Here is a 7,628-nt window from a genome sequence, read left to right as displayed (position 1 = left end):
ATTTAAATCAACAATTCTTCCTTCTGAGGCTCAAGGTCTCATGGTGTTCTTCTTCCCTTATATCTTTCAACTTCTTTTCCCTTCACTACACTTCTCTGTCTGCAGTTAGTTGCAAACAAAGGTTAATTTAGAAATACCAACTTCATACTATTTATCTACATCGAATGAAACACACTTGTACAAACAATAATGGCCTTCTTCTGCAGTATAGGATATTGTCAATCATTCAGCAATTCAGTTTTGGCACACTATGAACTATTTATTTCTTAAGTTCAGAACTTTGGGCTGCAAAGGCTTGAAGAGGATTTTCCCCCCTTTACAAGAAACTAGTAAGTTTACAGAACCTAATATTTATTTCACAGTCAAAATTGTACTATTGTATTGATAAATATTTAATAGCCTTGAGTCCATTGGTTATTGCCGTGTCATTTCATATAAATGTGCTATTGCCCTAAAAATGTAATGCTGTCCATTTAGGAAGTAAAAGAAGGGTGAACAATCTTTCCAACCAGAGATGACACAGAATTCAACTTTAATTTGGAGCAAAGAGAAGAAGAGGAAAAACTACCAACCAAATATTTTTTGAGGCCCAGACAGATTATGCTTTAACAAAGTTTCCATTCAGAAAAAAAATCTGGAAAACTCTATGAAAATTTTCAAAATTATTTAAGCTGAAAGACTTACAATACCACAGATTCAAGTTTATTTTGAGAGAGAAAAATAGATAGATGATGATGTAAATTCTGACGTTTCTACAGATGACTAAAATTCATTGAGTTTATTCAGTGGGAGATGAGTGGAGGTGGGAGGAAAAAGCAACATCAAATGAGAATCAATTTCTGTAATAGAGAAAGTGGGTATTTGGGTAAATGAATAAAATGAAAGAACAATCTCTGAATAAAAAAGGACAATCCTTGCATTTATAAATAAGATTGAGCTTATAAATAAAAAAATACATCACACAGTAAAATAAAAACAACTTTTGTTTTTGCAGCTGGTAGCTTTACAACTCAATACAGTAGTTTTCACATTTTTTTATGATGAGGACTCTTTTTAGATGCCCAAGATTTTTCTTAGATATCTACAATATAGTCAATGTAGAGTCAATGTTTGTGAAATGACTAAAGCTATTTTAAATTACTGAAACTTCAAAATGTTAAAAAAAATAAAAAAAAATAAAAAAGAAGTCACAGTAGTGTAAGCACAAACAAAAAGTGGTACATATCTAGGAAGTTAGATTAAAGAGACATGCCAGACAGTTGATCAAAATGCCGGCCTACAAAGGGCAGTAAAACAAGACTGAAATAAAAATAGGTTGCCTGTTAACACAGATTGAATTTGACTTGTTAAATTCTCATTGAATTGTAAATTGTCCCTATTTCTCTGCTTGAAGAAGATAATAACAGCTTCAAGTAGGAATTTTATAACTCTCTTCAAGGGGCCCTAGCTCCACTTCTACTAAATAGATGCTGTCATTGTTCAGTCGCTCTATCACGTCCGACTCTTTGTGAGCCCATGGACTGCAGCACGCCAGGCCTCCCTGTCCAACACCAACTCCCAGAGTTTGCTCAAACTCATATCCATTGAGTCAGTGATGCCATCCAACCATCTCATCCTCTGTCGTCCCCTTCTCCTGCTTTCAATCTTTCCCGGCATCAGGGTCTTTTCTAATAAGTCAGCTCTTTGCATCAGGTGGCCAAAGTACTGGAGCTTCAGCTTCATCACCAGTCCTTCCAATGAATATTGGATTGATTTCCTTTAGGATTGACTGGTTGGATCTCCTTGCAGTCCAAGGGACTCTCAAAAGTCTTCTCCAACACCACAGTTCAAAAGCATCAATTCTTTAGCGCTCAACCATCTTTACAGTCCAACTCTCACATGCATACATGACCGCTGGAAAAACCATACCTTTGACTAAATGGACCTTTGTGGACAAAGTAATGTCTCTGCTTTTTAATATGCTGTCTAGGTTGGTCATAGCTTTCCTTCCAAGGAGCAAGTATCTTTTAATTCCATTGCTGCAGTCACTATCTGCAGTGATTTTTGGATAGCAATTCTTAAAAATATTGGCCTGAAAAGGTGCTAAATTCTAGGTTCCCCAGGGATGGCCATTTCTCCATGCAGCAGAGCATAATCCATTAAGTATGATATTATTTTCAAACTACAGTTCACTGCAGGCATATGGGTTCAAATATGCTTCACATTAACCCTTTGCCCACTTCTAATGGGCCTGCAATCTGTAGATCAGGCATATCTGAATTCTCCAATAGACTCTTCCGATTAGAATGTCCCTCAAGGATTCTACCACTAGTCTGGGTCTTGAGTCAAAACTTTTATTGACCCCATTTGTCATGAGGCCTAGTTATGCTCTAGTATTTACCCAAAATAGCGAATTCACAGAATGATATGAAGATGATAAAATGATATGTGTGGCATCAGTCCATGGCCCTTCATTTGCTATAGCTAAATTTTATAGTCCCTGGATGATAGGAAAGGTGTCACTAAAATGTTATTTGGCTGCATTTTAGTAGGAAAATCCAAACATGTCAATTTTTTTCAATCACTAGAAAGCAGATTTAAGAAAACCTAAAAACTCAAAATGTATATACATCAAAATTCCTATAACGAAACTGACAGTAAAAAGAGGAGATAAATCCACAGTAATAGTTGGAGATTTTTACACTATCTCAGGAATTGAGATTGCCCAAACCAAAGCACATGCATAGAGGTAAAAATTACATATTTAAATCTGAATAACACTGCCCAACACTTGCAATATTCAATATTTAGAAGATATTTAATCCAACAGTTGTAGAATATATATCCTTTTCAAACTGTGCATGGAATGTTGACCAAGATAGATCATGTGCACCTGCATAAGAAAAACAATCTCAGTATACTTTAAAAGATTAAAAGTCTATACTGTACTCTCCTGTCACAGAAAAAATTAAATTAGAAATAAGTATACAAGAGATACAGAGGCACGCCGTGCGTGCCGACCGCTCGGGACCGTGCCCGGCGTGGCCCGGAGCCCCGCAGTTTGGCCAGCCAGGTTCCTCTCCGCGGCGCTACGGGCCGCGCGGCCGGCCTCGCCGCCCACTGGGGAAAACATATAAGAAATCTGCATAAGACAGCTGTTCAGAATGGAGCTGGAGGAGCCTTATTTGTGCACAGAGATACTCCTGAGAATAACCCAGAAACTCCATTTGATTTCACACCAGAAAACTATGAGAGGATAGAGGCCATTGTGAAAAACTGCCCTTGCTTCCAGTTCTGGATTTAGCCCAGAGACAGAATGGATGGCTGCCCATCTCTGCTATGAACAAGGCTGCAGAAATTTTACAAGTACCTCCAAGGAGAGTGTATGAAGTAGCAACTTTTCATACAATGTATAATCGAAAGCCTGTTGGAAAGTATCACATTCAAGTCTGCACTACTACGCCTTGCATGCTCCGAAACTCAGACAGCATACTGGAAGCCATTCAGAAAAAACTTGGAATAAAGGTTGGAGAGACTACACTTGACAAACTTTTCACTCTTATAGAAGTGGAATGTTTAGGGGCCTGTGTAAATGCACCAATGGTTCAAATAAATGACAACTACTATGAGGATCTGACACCTAAAGATATTGAAGAAATTATTGATGAACTCAAGGCTGGCAAAATCCCCAAACCTGGGCCAAGGAGTGGACGCTTCTCCTGTGAGCCAGCTGGAGGTCTTACCTCTTTGACTGAACCACCGAAAGGACCTGGGTTTGGTGTGCAAGCAGGTCTTTAATTTATATCCAGCTGTAAATATGTCAGTGGAGAAATAAAATATGAATGTCTTATCTACCTAAACTTTTTATATTACTCGCTCATTTCCATTTGTGTACACCTTGCTTGTAACCTAGCAACTTACAGCTGTGAAGTATCATGTCAGAACTTCAGAGCATCATTTTTCAACTGCCTGTTCACTTATCAATATTAGGGTACTGTGAAATAAAAATTCTGTCAAATTTCAAAAAAAAAAAAAAAGAGATACAGAAAAATAATATATTTATAATTAAATAACTAGTTATAATTCATCCATATTCAAAAAATAAATCAAAAGAGACTATATATGATAATGAATTATGATTCAAATGTAGTAATCACAATTTGTGAGATGCATATAAAGACACAAAGTATAGCCCAAAGTCCAGTCAGCTCCTTTTTTGTAAATGAAGTTTTATTAGAAACAACCCACATTATTCATTAATATATTGTCTACAGCTATTTTTGTATTGCAACAGCCGAGTTGAGGAATGGTGACATCGATTATATGGCTTACAAATGTTAAAAATACTTATTTACTATATGACTCTTTACAGAAAAAGTTTATTGATCTTTGATATAATCAATGGTTAAAGATAAACACTTTTTAAAACATTTAAGAAAGATTTTAAAAAATTGACAAGTTTTCTCCCTTAAGAAGAAAGAAAAGAAAGAAAAATCCAAAATAAGTAGAATGAAGGAAATGAAAATGAGTAGGAAAATGAAATAGAAACAAATTTAAAGTAATAAAGCCACATTGCTTCTGATCTGCAAAGGTTAATAATAATCCAGATAAATGCAATAATAGTATGTAATATACAACAAACTGTGTTTTATATTTATATAACTGTAGATAAAATTTATTTATATTTAACATAGAAAGGGATCTATAATAATGCATTATGTATAAATATATTTAATAATAATATGATATATAATAATAATGTAGTATAATAATAGCAATAAATATAACCAAGAAATAGAGACAGTACAAAATATCAGTATTGAGAATGAATTAAAGCATGAAATAGATAATAACATTATAAAAGTTTATGCCAATTATTTCCACATTTAAATGAAGCAGAAAAATATCTCTGAAAACACAACTTACAAAAACTGATTAAAGCATATCTAAAAGTCTAATATTTATTAAAAATTTAAATTTGTTTAAACTATCTTAAAAAATGTCAGGCACATTTGGTTTCATTCACATATGGTGAATACTATTAAACATTTTAAAAAGAAACAACAAACCTCGAATAGCCAAAGCAATCTTGAGAAAGAAGAATGGAACTGGAGGAATCAACCTGCCTGACTTCAGGCTCTACTACAAAGCCACAGTCATCAAGACAGTATGGTACTGGCACAAAGACAGAAATATAGATCATTGGAACAAAACAGAAAGCCCAGAGATAAATCCACATACCTATGGACAGCTTATCTTCAACAAAGGAGGCAAGAATATACAATGGAAAAAAAATAACTTCGTTAGCACGTGGTGCTGGGAAAACTTGTCAACCACTTGTAAAAGAATGAGACTAGAACACTTTCTAACACCATACACAAAAATAAACTCAAAATGGATTAAAGATCTAAATGTAAGACCAGAAACTATAAAACTCCTAGAGGAGAACATAGGCAAAACACTCTCTGACATAAATCACAGCAAGATCTTCTATGATCCACCTCCCAGAATATTGGAAATAAAAGCAAAAATGAACAAATGGGGCCTAATTAAACTTAAAGGCTTTTGCACAGCAAAGAAAACTATAAGCAAGGTGAAAAGACAGCCTTCAGAATGGGAGAAAATAATAGCAAACGAAGCAACAGACAAAGGATTAATCTCAAAAATATATAAGCAATTCCTGCAGCTCAATTCCAGAAAAATAAATGACCCAATCAAAAAATGGGCCAAAGAACTAAACAGACATTTCTCCAAAGAAGACATACAGATGTCTAGCAAACACATGAAAAGATGCTCAACATCACTCATTATTAGAGAAATGCAAATCAAAACCACAATGAGGTACCATTACACACCAGTCAGAATGGCTGCTATCCAAAAGTCTACAAGCAATAAATGCTGAAGACGGTGTGAAGAAAAGGGAACCCTCTTACACTGTCGGTGGGAATGCAAGCTAGTACAGCCGCTATGGAAAACAGTGTGGATTTCCTTAAAAAACTGGAAATAGAACTGCCATTTGACCCAGCAATCCCACTTCTGGGCATACACACTGAGGAAACCAGATCTGAAAGAGACACGTGTACCCCAATGTTCATCACAGCACTGTTTATAATAGCCAGGACATGGAAGCAACCTAGATGCCCATCAGCAGATGAATGGATAAGGAAGCTGTGGTACATATACACCATGGAATATTACTCAGCCATTAAAAAGAATTCATTTGAATCAGTTCTAATAAGATGGATGAAACTGGAGCCCATTATACAGAGTGAAGTAATCCAGAAAGATAAAGATCATCACAGCATACTAACACATATATATGGGATTTAGAAAGATGGTAATGATAACCCTATATGCAAAACAGAAAAAGAGACACAGAAGTACAGAACAGACTTTTGGACTCTGTGGGAGAAGGTGAGGGTGGGATGTTCTGAGAGAACAGCATTGAAACATGTATATTATCAAGTGTGAAACAGATCGCCAGCCCAGGTTGGATGCATGAGACAAGTGCTCAGGCCTGGTGCACTGGGAAGACCCAGAGGGATGGGATGGGGAGGGAGGTGGGAGGGGGGATTGGGATGGGGAACACATGTAAATCCATGGCTGATTCATGTCAGTGTATGGCAAAAACTGCTGCAATATTGTAAAGTAATTAGCCTCCAGCTAATAAAAATAAAGGGAAAGTAAAAGAAACAACATAAAGAAGTTAAACTCTTTCAGAAAATGGAGATCACTTGCTAGCTTTCCTACTGAGCCAGCACAATGCATATGCTGGGCTGCGCTCAGTCGCCCAGTTGTGTCCACCTATCTGACACCACATGGACTGTTCATCCCGCCAGGCTCCTCTGCCCACGGGATTCTCCAGGCAAGAATGCTGCAGTGGGTTGCCACGCCCTCCTCCAGGGGATCTTTCCAACCTAGGGATCAAACTCAGGTCTCCTGCATTGCAGGCGGATTCTTTGCCTTCTGACCCAAGAATACTGGAGTGGGTAGTCTATCCCTTCTCCAGAGGATCTTCCAGACCCAGGAACTGAACCAGAGTCTCCTGCATTGCAGTCAGATTGTTAACCAGCTGAGCTAACAGGGAAGCCCAGAACAACTCATATCAAATCTGTAAAAAACATTATAAGAAAAAATTATAGACAAATATTTCCTCATAAACAACTTATTTAATATTTTAAAATATTAGCAAATCAAATCCAGCAACCAAAAAATAATAGATTATAACCAAGTAGAGTTTATCTCACTTGATTAGACATTTAAAAATCAATGTAATTCACCAAATTAATAGAACAACAACAACAAAAAAATCACAGATTTAAGAAATGCATTTCAAAATCCAATAGTTATTCTCAATAAAAAAGTATTGGCAACATAGGAAGGGAGAAAATTTTTCTCAAGTAATGTGTCTATAAAACTTCACATCATGTTAATGGTGAAATACTAAACGTTTTCTCCCTGTGTTGGAGAAGAGAGCAAAGCTGTTTATCTCACTGGTGGTGCTGGTACTCACTGTGTCTGACTCTTTGTGACTCCAGGGACTGTACCCTACAAGGCTACTCTGTCCATGGGATATTCCCAGCAAGAATACTGGAGTGCATTGCCTTTTCTTCCTACAGGGGATCTTCCTGACCAGTGATCAAAATGGA

The 7,628-nt window shown here is 36.5% G+C and overlaps 1 pseudogene; it reads left to right on the top strand.

Moving 5' to 3' along the window:
- The first annotated feature begins 1,268 nt into the window (after nt 1–1,268).
- On the top strand, nt 1,269–3,833 carry LOC136172668 (NADH dehydrogenase [ubiquinone] flavoprotein 2, mitochondrial pseudogene; annotated as a pseudogene).
- Nucleotides 3,834–7,628: the final 3,795 nt, after the last annotated feature.

This window comes from Muntiacus reevesi, chromosome 7 (genome assembly GCF_963930625.1).
Source record: "Muntiacus reevesi chromosome 7, mMunRee1.1, whole genome shotgun sequence".
Taxonomy (NCBI): domain Eukaryota; kingdom Metazoa; phylum Chordata; class Mammalia; order Artiodactyla; family Cervidae; genus Muntiacus; species Muntiacus reevesi.
This window is presented reverse-complemented; position numbering and strand designations above follow the sequence as displayed.